Below are 17,065 nucleotides of genomic sequence, written 5' to 3'. Positions count from 1 at the left end.
ATGTTTTTTTTTTTTTTTTTAATTTTTTAAATTATGATTCTGACCAGAAGACACCATAGGTGACTAGGGTCTTTCAGATGTGTCAGAGTGTATTTCTCGTGATGTAAAATTGTTTCATAGGGAATCCCTTGAGAAGAACATACAAGGACTCTTGCTTAACCCAGTGTGCACACATTAAAAAATGGCCACCTAGTGCTTTAAGCACCCAAATCTCTTGGGATCACTGAGACCCCAAAAAGGAACAATTGACTCCAGAGTAACGCCTCAAGGAAATGTTCCCACAGGTAGTACACTTGACTCAAAATACTTTCCATTAACTTGTTTTAGAGAAAAATCTAAATTATGGGTAGTCACGCATCTAAAACCAAGGCTTCACTTTTAAGGAGAGATCCAGCACTAGAAACACCGGTTTCATTCATTGTTTAATACTTATGGTGCCTCTTCATGAAAATATTTAGAAAATGTGTCACACGTATGATGACACCAAATTACAATGACCAAAATAGGGCACATTTGAAATATCTAAACTAATTTACCTGCATGCTTAATTAGACAAAGCTAGTGCTAAAATAAAACAAAATAACTAGAAAAATGAATTTGATTGGTACTTAAACGTCTCTAAAATAGGTTCTAATAAACTTATTTATTTACAGGAGTAAAACAATAAAATTGTCTAAAATAATTTCTGAATTGGAAAAAGATTCTGAAATTTCTCCTGCTTCAGTCCTTCCTTTTCATTGGCATGCATCATCAGAACTTTCTAACCTAGACTTACATCCTCCTCCTTTTCCTTAACCTTTTTCTGCTGTTCTGATTCCATTTGGGGAACACTCTGTATCTGTATCCAGTAGAGAAGAATCTGTCTCAGTCTGTCAATTATGGTCAGAGGTCAAACTTAAAACTCTAATTAAAGAATTCCTTGACTGATCTTCTTAAGAACCCTATTGGATTTAACAGAGTATTCAAATTAAACATCTGAGCTTATAATTTCAGGTTATCTGATTTATAACAACTGGTCTACAGGGTTGTTTTAGAAAGTAAAGCCAAATATTGGATAGCAAAAGAAAATTGGAGCAATTTTTAGAAGACTTTCATACATTTTCTAAAGCAGATTATGAAGGAAACACTACTGCTAAAACTTTACTAAACAATATTACCTTAGTTTTCCAAAAGGTGGTTGATAAGAACAAAATACAACAATGCCAACAAAAACACTAATGAGCTCCTAATGTTATACTATGAAAGATTTGGAAAAAAAAAATTAACAATATTCAGGCCTTTTAGGAGAAAGATATGCTAATCACCAAAGTAATACTCTCCCTAACTCAAGCATTATAAATGGATTCAATGACAAATGGGCAAGTATAATAAAGAGACAATCCTCCAGTTGGGCTACCTCTCAAATCCAGTTAATTTTGCTGACCAAATTCATGCATTCTAACCAAGGAAGAAAAGAAAAGGAACGTAAAAAAAAGAAGAAAAGCAAATAAGTCTTGAGTTTACAACTAAAACAATTGTTCAGCCAATTTGTAACCCCTAAATGACTTCTTAAACTCAAAAACTAACCCAATTATCTGCTTCTCAATTAATATAAAAACTGTGGAGAAGCATTTGACCAAAAGGCCTAAGGCAGAGTGAGAAACTGAGGCAAGTTTTAGAACAGGAGTGTAAGTGTAAAAAAAGCTTTAGAGCGAGATCAAAAGGAAGTAAACTTGAAAGAGCACAAAGCTGGTGACTTGAAAGATAAGTGCATAGTTTGACCTTTGACTTAGGGTTTTATACGTTGTTATACTTCTGGGGTCTTGCATCCCTTCTTCCCTGATTCTTCCTCTGGGGTGGGCTGTCCACATGCAGTGGCCTGCCAGCACTTGGGAGGGGCGGCATGCACAGTTTGTTTACTGGTGTTGTACACACTCTCACTTGAGGCATACTTCTCTTAACACTCAAATATTTCTAAAAGGCCATTTACTGGTTAAACTTCACTATTTTGCCTCTTAGTGTTCATGCTTGAGCCCACTTACCCAACTCCTAAGATCTTATTGGGAAGCTGCTGATCACTAACTACTTTCAGGTTTTTTTTTTCTATCTGTTGGGAGATGGCCTTTTTCTGGCGCCAGTTGTGACAAATCATTATTTTAGAGAGACGGTATAACAATCGCCTGACCACCACGTGATAGTTGCCTGACATTTCTACTGTGGCAGGGGATTTGGTGGTCCTCTCTGCACTGCTCGTGTCTGACTAGCTGTCTACTTCAACAACACTAATACTTTAGGATCAATTCAAATTATTTTCAATTGAGAACAAACAAGCTCTTACTGACACTGAGCTACATTATCAGCAATGAATCCCACATTCTTACAAGGACCATTCTTTGAATTGAAAAAACAATACAGATGGTAGGTGAAACACATGCTATTATCAGCAAATAAGTCTTAATTTATAGTTTTCAATTAGGTTTTATACAAGGAACACATGTTTTTTCTCTTGATTCCCTCAGCCCCCATCCATTTGATAGGGAGAGAATTTTCAAAATTATATAATGCCCATATCTTCTTCTCTAAGAAGGAGGAGATTTAGCATTAGAAGATAAAATTGAATTATTAGATATAATTTTTGTTCAAATTCTGATTCTTTTAATTCATAAATTGCCATTTTTATTGCTGTGGAAATACTAAATTGTTAAATAATGAAAAATTACAAAGCAGTCAAAAGTGGTTTCTGATCAAAATCATCCACCAATACTGGAAAACTTATCTCAGCAGTCTCAATCAAAATTGAAGTAGGTCCATTGAAATCTCTTTGAAACCTTAAGCAGTATCTTCCAGTATCAGGAACCTCGGAGGGAATAAGAACTATAGTTTTGGAATACATAAAAAGATTACTTACTTCTTGTATAAGAACATGTAACACTCTACTCTTTCTTGTAAGAAAACCAAGTTGTATAGGAATGGTGAAGATTTGTACACGATCTAAGAGCAATTAATAACATGGTCATTCTTTGACATCCTGGAGTATCAAAAAAAATTTTTTTTTGCCTTGTAGAGACCTTAAAATCTCCCTAGTTTGGCTCCTCTGTGACTTACTCTTCCATTTCCTGCCACTCTCCTCCTCCTCCTTTTTGTCGTCTTTGATACAACATGAAGAAAATTTACAGGAGATTTCTCACAGTCCTGTTAAACCTTCAAGAACACATAAAAAGGAACCACACATTCACTCTAGGTTTAGAATTTTCTGCTCCCTTTGTAGTGTTCTAAGAAACGAGAAGTCTTCTTCTGATCGAAGATTTTTCTCGATCGAAGGGTTCGTGGTCTCACGGGCTGCAAGGAATCAAGCTGTGAACCGCAGCGGTAAGTGTTACAGCTCCATTAGAGAAAGGCCCGGACTCAAAGAGTGTGGGACGCAAGATGTGTTAAAGCGAAAGCGAAAGTAAAGTTTCCGCGAGGTGGAAGGGACCTGGAAGGGGTGCCCTTTCTGGCTTGGATGTCTTATGCTTATATCCCCTTATGACTCCTCTCCTTTTTCTGTTTCTGTTCTGTAGAGCTAGCTTATTTTCTATTCGCTTGTGGGTTGGTGGGCCTGACTGGTTAAAAACATCAGACTCCTGACTTTAAACTCCCTAAATGGTTGAAGTTTCATTCCCTTAGTTTGCAGCTATGACTCATTTTGGCTTAGGGGAAAGTCCCTTTTGATTGGTTGAAATTTCAATCCCTTAGATTGTAGCTATGATTCATTTTGGCTTAGGGGAAAGTCTCCTTAGGGAAGTCTCTGTTGACCCAGGAATTGTAGCCAACTTAGCCACTTAGTTCCTCAATGGGAAGAATCAGATCTAAAGCTCTGCTCTCTTTCTGGGATTTCTTTGGTTTTGGGGAGTACCAGGGATCACTTTGTACCATGAAAGCACATAACCTTTTAATGTGCAATGGCCAACAAGTGATTGGTGAGTGCTACCTGAAGTTTTGGATGTGACTGACAGAGTTTATGATGAATGGTTATTACTGAAGGGGGCCACTCATTTATTTGTGGGTATAGGTAAGAAAACTGGGACTTGGAGCCCAGGAGGCTATGACAAACTCACCACTGAGGGATAAGGATTCCAAGTGGGATGGACTGATCACAGAATGGGCTTATTGGTGTTAGGTTGCCCACCAGTCTTGGGGGGAATGTCCTTGCAATGAGCTGCACTGTGGAAGTGTTGCAGACTCATGGTATTTCCCTCTTTCTGGGATCAAAAAATTCAATGTGAAAATGGGATCCTCAAATGGGGTTGATCTAAGTGTTTCATTTTTCACCTATGCATACTTGTCACATATTTAAATACTAAGGCCTTAAAAACTGCATGCTTTCTTCGTCCTATACATTAAGGGACTCCATGTGGAAGTCAGTAATAGAATGAAGAAACAATTTGAAAAGACTGCCTATGTAACTAGATTGGTCTCCAAAATATGACTTATTGGCATTAAGCTGGCTATTTTAATTTTTTTGTAAAATATATTTCCATCTACAAAGGAAATCTCCATTTATAATGACATCTTCCTCTCTGTATCTAAGCCACTAGAAATGTTTGAGATGAGGAAAACATTGGCTTGAAGTTTATGTAACAAACCTTATCTTTGTTAAAGATACTTTTACTGTCAATGCTGTCTTTAGTGAGCCTTTATCTATTATTTTCTTTGTTTCAGCAACTATGGTGTCTAAATGTAAGTCCTCCGTCTTTGGGATGTAAATTTTTACTTAAGAGTCATGTTTTTGCAAGTACAAATTTAGAGTTGCCTAACTAGCTAACAATTATTTAGAGCAATGGAACAGGTGAGGAAGAGATTGATAGAATAAAGTGGGGAAATAAACTGTTTGAAGAAGAATGTTACAACACTGTAAAATTTGCTTCTGTATGTTTATATGTGTGATATTTTACTACCTATATATAGTAAATAAATTCAATCAGTAGACAGGCTTTTTATGAAGTTTGTTTGCTTTTTCTTCTCCCCATATTACAATTTCTAGATGCAAAAACTAAATCTTGCTACTCTTCTGCCCTTTCTTTTAGATGAAAAGCCACACAATTTCCTAATGTTAACCAACCACTACTTTCTCCTAGGATGATCCTGCAAAAAACTCTCCTTACTAACGCTGATGTTGTTTTGTTTACAGATGAATCATACTTGATGATTCTGGAATTTATCATGCAGGTTATGTTATGGGATCTTTAATGGAGAATACAGAAATTGCTTATCTTCCAGAAGCAAACTTGGCTCCACAAGCTGAGTTAATAGCATTAATTAGAGCTTGTCAATTTGCAAAAGGAACAACTGCTAATATTTATAGAAATAGCACATATGCTTTCAGAGTAGCTGATGACTTTGGAATGTTATGGAAAAAAAGAGAATTTTGAACATTTCCTATCAGTCTAAAAAAAATGGACACTTTGTTTCAGAATTTCTGGAAGCCATATTATTGCCAAAAGCATTAGCCATTATCAGGATTCCAGACCCCTGAAAGTCAGACACTGCAGATAGCAAAGGACAGCAATTATCAAATAATACAGCAAAAAGAACTCCCTTAATGTATCTGAGCAAGAAAGTCAACCCCTTTTGGCTTTCAAGGAAGTACTTGACTTTGATATACAATTATTTCAATCCATAGTCCTAGGAATAGAACAAGAAAATTGGTAAATAGACAGGTAAATAACTCCTCTATGACTGGACTTTGGTATGCACCAAATGGTCTACTCCTACTTCCAACAAAATTACAGTTATCTTTCCTAACTTATGTACATGGTTTAATTCAGTGGAGCCCTGGTAAAGTTATTACTTGGAGAAAACAATATTATGAAAATTTCTCAAATTGTTGCTCATAATGTATGCAATCACTGTCACTTCTGCCAAAACTATAATCCAGGGAAACATTTACATAGTTCTCAAGGCCATTTATCTTTACCTGAAGGCCCCTTCAAAGAATGACAATTATATTTTATCCAGCTATTTACATTACATGGGTATGAGTAGATTCTAGTGATTATGTATATGTTTTCTCATTGGGTAAAAGCATTTCTTTGCAGAAGAGCAACAGACTTAGGAGTAAATAAAATAATCTTTGGGAAAAATATTCTGATACGTGGAGTTCCTCTAGACATTTACAGTGACTCATTTCACTGGACAAATAATCTAGTTGATATATAAAATCTGGCTCACTTTCCAACATTTCTATTGTGCATATTACCACCAGTCACCTGAATCAGTGGAACACACAAGCAAAATAACCAAAACTCAACTAACTGAGTTTTGGTTATTTTGTTATTATTAAAATTAACTGAGACTTTTAAAATCCCTTGGCCAAAAGCTCTTCCATTGGTTGCTTGTTTTTAGCCTAAGAGCCACCTCTTTCCCTATTGATAAACAATGGCTGTCTCTATTTGAAATTGTCACAGGCAGACCTATGAAATTATTTTTAGGTAATTGTAAATCTGTGATATCAAAGGGGGATATGTTGTATTATTGCAGCAGCCTTATAAGGCAACTAATTAAAAACTGTTATTTATTAATAGTAAAACACTCTTTCCACAGTGAGCTCGCAGGAGACAAGGAACACAAGGACCATGGAAATCAACCAGGAGATTTGTCTTTTGAAAATGTAATTGTTTTAAAGGACTTCATTTAACCAAAATGGAAGAGATCTTATCAAGTGCTCCTAACCTGTGTGCTGCTAAGTTGAAAGTAATAGATTCTTAGATACATGTCACTCATTTAAAGAAAGTCACTTTACTAATTTCTACCTTATCTTAAACCAGTGATTTAAAAATTGAAACTATCTAGAACCAACAAGGATGAGAAAAATACATCAGATGCAGTTACCTTTCTCAAAACACCAAACCAGACCTGTGTCTAAACTAATGCTTAATATTAACAATCATTAATAGATTAGTAGTCATTAAAAGTACTCCTTTGCAAATTCCTACTAAATATCTTTCTTTTCAACCCTAGATATTATGCTTTATTGCTACTATCAAAGCTGTTGCCTATGAATCTAACCTCTTTTTGCAATGGAATCAAAATGATTCTGATAGATTACACAAAAATGCTTGTTGGATACGTGACTTCATACCTTTTTGTGGTGGTTCTTATCTATCACAATGGGTATCTCCTTTCTAAGGAAAATATTGGCTAGAATATCAGAAATATATCTATTTCTCAAGAAAAATCATTGGTGCTTACATTAGTATGACTAAGGATGACATACACAACTGGCCTACTAATACTTTACAATGCAAAGGACATGGGAAGAGCTTTTTGGTAGATGAAATCTTTTTTTTTTTTTTTTTTTGCTTTAATACTACTGTTGCCTCAACTGAGAAATAAGACAACTTAATTCCAGAGTGGTACAACACAAATTTGAGACGTCTCTATATAGCTTACCTCTTCTTTTGGTCAACTTAGTCAGCTTTATGTTGAGAAAAAGAAAAGAATCACACCAAAGACACGTAGTTCAGTCACACTGAAGATATGGGATGGATACCCAAGGAATGATGTGTCCATACCCTTATATTACAAAATATTGATTGGCATGTCACTGAATGAACCCAGTGGCCAGCATTTATTGGCTAGCTCCAAATGGAATGATTTGACAATGAGGCACCGATAATGTCTACAGTTACCCCAAGGATGTTTAGGACAGTGTTCTTTGGGTTATAGCTGGGCACAAGGTTAGATAGTTCATACTCTTTCACAGCCTGAACATTTTTCTTATTTATAGTCTTATTGGGCTCATTCTCTACTTCATTGGTATAATTATTTAGCTTCCATCTTTCTGCCACAACTGGATACTGAGGTTGTCATTTGGCATGTAGAGGCTTTAACCAATTACACAATAAAAGGTGGTAAATGGTAGTCACCTGGATCTTATTATTGAGCAGTGAAGTTGCTCTTATGAGAAACACTGTGTTTCAGAATCATATGGTTTTAGATATACTCATTGCATTGAAAGGGGGAACTTGCGCTATCGTAAAAACTGAGTGTTGTGTCTATATCCCAGATGAACTAGATAACGTATTTATGTTAATGGTTGATATGGAAAACCAAATAACTAACCTCTCAGATTTAACATCCTCTCTGGATTATTGGATAAGAAGCCGATTTGGATCTTGGGAAACCTGATGGAAAAAGCTAGGAATAATAATCATTTGTCACATTTTGTCTTGTTTTTGTCTTTACTCCTGGTGCAGCATTTGTTGGCAATGGAGTCAACGCAAAACTGAAAAAACTAAAGGTTGTTCAAAAAATTGCATTAATTGAAGATGCAGCTGTGAAGCCTGACTCAAGTCACAATGTCACCTTCTTCACCTTGCTCCAAATTTGGGCTATACCCCATCAGATTTGTAGCTTGGTAAATTGCTCATCAATGAGGCATGACTTCCTAGGAATGAGCTTTTCTAGCAACACTGGACTAAGCTCCTGAGCTTATAGGGAGCCAAACTGTTTGAGTTTATCTACCATGCTTTCTTTGGAACATCTTGATAGAAAAGAAGAAATGTGAAATTAAATAATTCAAGCTTAAAGCTGTTGGAACTTTAAATTACTTAAGCTTTGAGATGAACGTGACTATGTGGTTTGAACAACGTAGCATGTATCTGCTTCTTTTTTTTTTTTTAGATTAAATCTCTTAATTTTTTCCTATAAATTATTAGAAAAGACCAAATGGCACCAGAGATAAGGCCCATAAAGACCATTGCTTCTCCTGATAGAATGTTAAAGCAATCTTTCTTGGAACATAGCAAGTTGTAACGAATCAAATTGCTATAATGGATGTACTGTCCTTACATGGAAAATGTTGCAACCCTGTTGAACTTCTATGTTTCTGCCTACACAAGTAATACTTTAGCTTCTGCATTTTGGAACACTGACACTTGGGATTCCCTATTTCCTGAGTGCCATTCTCAAACTTTGATCTTGAATAGACTCTGTACTTAATTATATTTTCTAGATCTCATCATTTAAGGTTGACATCTGTATCTTACATGCAAGCATATTTTTACAAAAAAAAGTAAGAATATTCATATTATTATTGAATATAAGCACATTCAAATATTTTCTCTTTGTAATAACAAAAATGTTAAAACAAAATGAATTGTGGTATATTTATTCAATAAACTATTACAAAATAAAAAATGAATGGATTTATTTTCCACGGAAAAATAAGAATAAATCTCTCATACATTTAGTAGAAGTTCATACACAAAAACATACAACTCTGTAATTTTGTTTAATTAAAGTTAAAAAAAGAAATGAGACATTTAGTATAATTTCATCAGCATACATTACAGATCATTAGAAGATAAATAGTTTTATTTTATCAGGAATATAGAAAAAAACTGCCTTTAATTGTTGTTTAAAGATTTTTTTTTTTCCTACACAACACACATTGAATGTGAGAATTGAAAACCATTTGAATTATGAAAAAGGTGAATTGTTATTAGAACTTCATGTAGGAACTGGAGTAACTCTCAAACATTAGAAGAAGCTTTCTTTTTTCCTTCTATTATCTCAGATTGTGGATTGTAAATCTTATCATATTCCATAAAATAAAGAACAGTGTACTTGCCGGGTTGCAATTTCTTATTCTTGATTTTAATTTAGCATTGTCAATGTATCAAAATATAGAAAGAAAAAATAAAAGTTCTTATATGAGAATATTTTCAGTAATTTGACTAGGAATATCTACAAGCTCTTAGTTGCTACTTTGGTATTACTCTATGGATATTTTTCACTTTGTTACATACTACCCATGGTCACCTTGCTCTAACTTATCTTCCACGGCTGCTAATGTAATCTAAGTACCTGTATCTTATTAACATGATCAGTCTTGTAGAGCTGGGTCACAACTAACATGACATCGATGCTGATAAAATGACTGTATTTCACTATCTCACTGATGTTAGTTTTGGCTTGCCTTATGATGTAAGATCTAGTTCATACATTACTGATAAGACTATTCAGGAAACTAGATAGATGTCTGTGGCAAGTTCGACTATTGGAGTCATAAAAAGAAGGAACAATAATAATACTCTGAAGACCTGGATATTGGTGGCACATAGATGAAAAATTACTTGTCCAAATATTTTTATAAAGTTGGAGATTTATTTTATTTCAAAGATGGTACTTTCCCACATTGTGCTAATATATGTTTTATCTCTTATATATATCAAAGTTCCATGGCACATAAATAGTAGGCATTTGTTTTAGGTGTGATATTACTGTTTTGAAGGTCAGCTCATTTATGAAAGTTTCTTTTAATCTATACATTTACAAGACATATCTGAGCTGAATTTTTTATCATGTGCATTTTAACAAGAATTCTACTACTGCCTATTTCCTACTGAGTTGGAAAATAATAGACTTTTGTTATGATAAAATGTTCTTGATTTTGTTTAGAAAAAGACGGAATAATTCTATGGCAATACAATTTATGTTAACAATATAAATGAGCCTATAACTGCTCTCCCATTAACACTGTTGTTTTTACTCTGTTCACCATTTTCTAAAAAGTCCACCTTTAAAGTAGGAATATTTCATACTTGTCTCCAAACAAAATGTGTCTATTTCTATAACGTTTCACTCATGTCAATTGTGCTGTTATTCTGTACAAGGAAATGGAAAGAAAAAAAAGTCATTTTTATTTTCCCCTAAAGGTTTTTTATACATAAGCAAAGTCTATATAGTAAAATATTATTTTTTTCTACAAGTTTGTTCATGAGGACGAATGCTACTCTACTTATAAAAAATGGCATGTTTTAGTGAAAGTGATGGCTAATTTAGTCCAAGATGAAATGTTCAATTGGAGAAAGTCATTTTTTCTCAACATAAAATTATTTTAAGTCACTTGTATAAAACAAATTTACCATAAAACCGTAAAATAATTTTACTTTACCTATGATATTTACATACATATGTATTATTTAAAATAGATTTAGAAAATGTTTCAATTGATTTAGAAAAAGAAGAATGTTTGTATATATGAATATACTTGTGTATGTATATATAGTTGTGTGTGCGTGTGTGTGTGTATTTGGCAGTGAAGATAGAAAGAAGATGGATTAAATTCCTTTTAACCTGGTAGAGTTAATTTATCATAGAATTTAATTGAGAAAGATTATTAAGAAAGAATGTGATTGGGATATATTTAGTGATCAAAGTGGCTTTGCGGGTTGACTAAACTGTAGGTTACTTTCTCACTGTAGGCCCTTGACCTCTTTTATCTTAGAGCATTTACTTTAGAAGACTTGTAATCGCAAATTCTTCCTCTACCTCTTTGAAATGTATATAGATTTCCTGGACAGACTCTTGTCAAGTTTAGAACCAAGGAGTATCTTTCTCAAGGACCTAGGAGCTCATAGTCTCATAGAAGAGATATACACACTTCTATTGGATTTATCATCAAGGTTTAATAATGAATAAATTTATATGAGTACATAAACAATATAAATATATATATATATTTTTTTTCCCAAAAAGAAATAGAAGACAAGTTCACTAGAAAATTTACCCTACATACAGAGATAATTAATAGTCTTTTGGCTACATAGATATAGAAGCAAAATTGGGTTATTACTTGCCTGAAAATAAAGATAGGTTACTTATCACTACATAGGGACAAATAATTATATCATAACTACAGTAGCATATCTGGGATATTTTAAATAGGCCTGATAGACAATGGTGATGAATTTAAATTCCAGCACACTGCCAAATGTATAACAACTACAAAGAAAATTTAATAAGCAATTTGGTACAGTTAGTTAAACAAATTTGTTTGAAAGTTTAACAATGCAATAGAGACAATGCTATGAATTCACTAAATTGATTTTATTTTCTTCATGGGTGGTGTATAGACAATATATTCCAGTTTTACTAACAGATAAGGCTATGAGACTGAGTTTTGTTTAGAGAAGTACGGATACAAGTGATGGTCAAAGTCCAGATGTCTAAGACCTCTTGTGAGGTCCCATATTATTATTAATATTTTGGTTTTGATATATTGAAGTTTATTTTCTATCACAGTATAGTTTAGCATAACCTTTCAAGGTAGGACAAGTAGAATAAAAAGATAAAAATGCTATTTTCATGGTAAGGAATCCATATTTTACATAGCTGAAGATTCTCTGTATCTGTATGTTCTTTCTTAGAATTCTTATGAGAAATTTATATCCAGGCACTATCGTAGATCCAGATTTGGGGGAGTATGAGAAGAATGAATAAATTAGCTAAAATTAAGTTTGTTTGCAAAATAATGAGTTCTTACTCCTGAATTCTATATGGTTACGTTTTTGTTTGAATTTCATGCTGTTAATTTACACAGCAGTAGTTAAATTATGCATTGTATATTGTCTGTAGTAAGTGTAAGTATTTTACCAGTCTACGAAATTGTCTTCCTCAAGCAAGTTTTCATTAAGAGGATTGTGAAATATTCAGTAATTAATTAAGCATTCTAGATGACTAAGTAACATAATGTTCCCATTGAATTTTTCTGGTTTAATTAACTTTATATTTTAAAAAATTATGATTTAAATATAAACTTCAAAATTATTCTGTCTATAAATTGATGTTAAAACAAAAAGGGAATATGATATTGTAATTGAATAAGAATTATAAAATATAGTTGAGTAGGAAATACTTTGTGTAATATTCAATGTATTTAAAAAGGATTTATTGCAATTTTAATTATAACTGGAAAGGTTTATTGTTTATGCACCTGGTACATGAAGTATGGAACAGCTGTCTCTACAGTATCTTTGTATTTTAAATTGGTGTTCTTCTGTCTGCTTTTAAATATGAAAGCATTTTTTAATCCAATAGCTATTTTAAAACTAATAACTATACTGAATATGAAATAATTTACCCACGGCTATTAATAAAATGTTTCATTTATTATTTGTTGTACACAAATTTTAAAGAATGTATAACATGTATGTCTCTGTGTGTGTTTAGTATTTTTTTACATGTATTTAAAACATGATAAAGTTATTAAGAGGATAGAGAAGCAATAAAATTTTCTCAATTTATGCATTATTGGCATGACAGGGTGCTGTACATAATAAGGGAAATGCTTTACAATGTAATATGACAGACTTTGCTATGTAGAAAGAGATTATAATAATATAAAATAACATTTACAAAATATAATAACAATATATGACATTGTTTCTAGGGTGAATATAGATTAATGATAAATATATATACCCAATTTATAATACAAATAATTAGAATCTGGATTAAGTCAATGTCAACTGGCTATAGTGTTATGAAATATGCAGATGATAACTGTTTAAAAAAAGGTATAAAGGCAAAAAACTTCATTAATCTCTATTCTTACTATGTACTTATATGTTGGTCAATACTGTCATTTTTCTGCTTAATGAATGTAGATCTTGTCTTTGCATAAAGCTAGTGTATTAGTCCATTTTCACTCTGCTGATAAAGACTTGGCAATTTAAAAAATGAAAAGGTTTACTGGACTCACATTTCCACATGGCTGGGGAGGCCTCTCAATCATGGAGGAAGGCAAGGAGGAGCACGTCACATCTTACTTGGATGGCAGCAGGCAAAGAGAGAGCTTGTGCAGAGAAACTCTTGTTTTTAAAACCATCAGTTCTCATGAGACCCATTCACTACCATGAGAACAGCATGGGAAAGACTGACCCACATGATTCAGTCATCTTCCACCAGGTCCCTCCTAAAACATGTGGAAATTATGGGAACTACAAAATAAGATTTGGGTGAGGACATAGAGCCAAATCATATTGGCTAGAAAGCCCCAGCATCTTCAGGGTGAGTTACCAGAATCAACCCTTGACCAGCACAGAGGTTAGGAGGTCTGGCCCTTCTGCAATTGAAAATCCACATGTAACTTTTGACTTCCCCAAAACTTAAAAATTAATAGCCTACTTTTGACTGGAAGTCTTACTGATAACATAAACCATTAATTAACACATATTTTGTTTGTTATAGGTATTATATATTGTATTCTTACAATAAAACAAGCTAGACAAAGCAAATGATATTAAGAAAATTGTAAGAAAGAAAAATATATTTATAATATTATACTTTATTTATCAGTACCGTAAGTTTAAGTCATTCATTTGCAAGATGAATCATCTATCTGAAATGGTGGATGACCACAGCTGCAGACCTCAATCTACAGTTTATATTAAGTAATTCCATTTTTTTTCTTGTAATGTCATGACTTTTCTCTGCTTAAGAGCACTTCCAGCATCACTAGTTGCACTTTGTATGGGTATTGAGGCAGCTGTGTAGGAGGGTGTGATGCTTGATACTAACTGTCAACTTGATTGTATTGAGGGATACAAAGTAATAATCCTGGGTGTGTCTGTGTGAGTGTTGCCAAAAAAGACTAACATTTCAGTCAGTGGGCTGGGAAAGGCAGATCCACCTTAATCTGGTGGGCACAAACTAATCAGCTTCCAGCAAATACAAACCAGGCAGAAAAATGTAAAAAGGAGAAATGAGCCTAGTCAACCAGCCAACATCTTTCTTCCTTGCTGGATGCTTCCTGCCCTGGAACATCGGACTCCAGGTTCTTCAGTTTGAGACTCTGACCGGCTCTCCTGACTCCTCAGCTTGAAGACAGCTAATTGTGGGACCTTGTGATTGTGTAAGTTAATACCTGATAAACTTTATAGTTATAAATACATGTATTTATATATTATCATTATACATATACGATTAGTATATATATTAGTACATATAACATATATATTAGTATATATAATATATAGTGTATATTAGTATGCATAATATATAGTATATATATTAGTATATATAACAATAATATATACTATATATACTAATATGTATATTAGTGTATATATATTAGTGTATGTATACACACACACACACACACACACACTCTATTAGCTCTGTCCCTTTAAAAGAACCTGACTAATACAGAGTTTGGTACCAGGAGTGGTTCTAGAGGAACTGAATATTAAAGATGGAGTTCTTTAATTGGTTTTGGGGTTTCTGGAGTTGGCTGCTTAATATGATAAGACTCAAAAATGCTAAGAACTCTACTTCTAATAGCATGAACACTGATAGTCCTTGGCATTAACTGTTTAGAAAGTTATGCAAAATAAATGCATTTGACACTTCTGATTCACTGTTCATGAGAAGCAAGAAGTTTAGTGACTTTCTACATAATACCTTTAATCAGATGTGGAGAAAACAGGAACAAAATGAAGCTGATTTGTTGCTAATAAGTTCAGTGCACAAAGTGAGGGAAGAAAATAATGAACTCAGGGATTCTGTCTCCCAGCTTCAGAAGCAGATACTGAGCCTCGAATCTGCTAAGATTGCCCTGAAAGTCTTAACTCCCAGACAGAAAAAAACTGAAATTGTGGAAAAACAGGCACAAGATCTTATCATGTGAGTGGCTAACCTGCAGCAAAAGGTGATGCACAGCCTCACCAGGTGTCTACTGATAAAGTGAGGGCATTGATTGGAAAGGAATGGGACCCTGCAACTTGGAATGGGGACATGTGGGAGGACCCTGATGAAGCTGGGGACACTAAGTTTGTAAACTCCAACGACCGTTTTTTGCCAGAAGGAACAGCTTCCCCATCCCTAATAGTGGCAACATCCCCTCCCCAACCCATGCTGCCATCAGACTTTTCACCTTTGTCTAAGGAGAAAAACCCTGCACTGCCTGAGGCTATAGTGATGGCCTCCTTGAGGCAGTTGCTAGGCAAGATAATGTTGATTCTCCTCAGGAGCCAACCCCAATACCCCTGTTTGCTTCTAGACCTATAACTAGACTAAAGTCTTAGTGGGCCCCTGAAACTGAGTCTGATAGTGTGACCCACGAGGAGGTGCGCTACACTCAAAAACAACTGCTTGAGTTCTCTAATTTTTATAAAGAGCAATCTGGAGAACAGGCATGGGAATGGATATTAAGGGTAACAGATAATGGTGGAAGAAACATAGAGTTGGATCAGGCTGAATTTATTGATTTGGGCCCACTAAGTAGGAACTCTGCATTTAATGTTGCAGCTTGGGGAGTTAAAAAAGGTTCTAATAGTTTATTTGCTTGGTTAGCTGAAATATGGATTTAAAGCTGGCCCACTGTGAGTGAGCTGGAAAAGGCTGGTCTTCCTCGGTTTAATGTAGAGGAAGGGATCAAAAAGCTTAAGGGAGATTGGAGGGTGGAACGGATTAGTTACTTTAGACCTACTCATCCCAGCTGGGAGGGGCCAGAAGATATAACCTCAACCAATGCCTTGAGAAACAGATTTGTGAGGGCAGCACCTGCACCTTTGAAAAGCCTTGTAATTTATCTTCTCTGAGTGTCAGATCTAACAGTAGGAATCGCAGTCACTTAATTACAAAATATAAATACAACCTGAATATTGGATCCTGAGGTGGCAAGGGCCAAGTGGCAACCCTCACTGGTCAAAGGCAAAGTGGACTTAGCTACCATAATGGACAGCAGAGGCAAAGCAGCAATCAGAATAGTCTGACTTGTGTAGAGCTCTGGTATTGGCTAATTAATCACAGTGTTCCTAGAAGTGAAATTGAAAGGAAGCCTATTGCACTCCTATTTAATTTATATACAGAAAAAACTTCTAGGTTGAATGGATGAAATAATAAGTTGAATTATAAAACAGAGAATCATGGCCCCTCAATCAATTTAAAGACTTCAACCAGTTTACAGACTCAGACACCTTGAATGAAGGAGAGGCCAGGTACGCTTGAGGAAGGACCCTGCTACATTACCTACAACTTCTGCAGTGAATCTTTCTCCCACCCTTCCCCAAAGAGACACTGACATTTTACCAGGGTAACTGTGCATTGGGAAAAGGGAAATGATCAGACATTTCAAGGACTACTGAACACCGTCTCTGAGCTGACGTTGATTCCAGGACACCCAATATGTCATGTGGTTCTCCACTTAAAGTAGGGCTTTATGGAGGTTAGGTAATTAATATAGTTTTAGCTCAGGTCTGACATACAGTGTGTCCAGTGGGTCCCTGGACTCATCCTGTTGTTGTTTACCCAGTGCCAG

Source organism: Colobus angolensis, unplaced genomic scaffold, assembly GCF_000951035.1.
Source record: "Colobus angolensis palliatus isolate OR3802 unplaced genomic scaffold, Cang.pa_1.0 Scaffold145, whole genome shotgun sequence".
Lineage (NCBI taxonomy): Eukaryota > Metazoa > Chordata > Mammalia > Primates > Cercopithecidae > Colobus > Colobus angolensis.
This window is presented reverse-complemented; position numbering follows the sequence as displayed.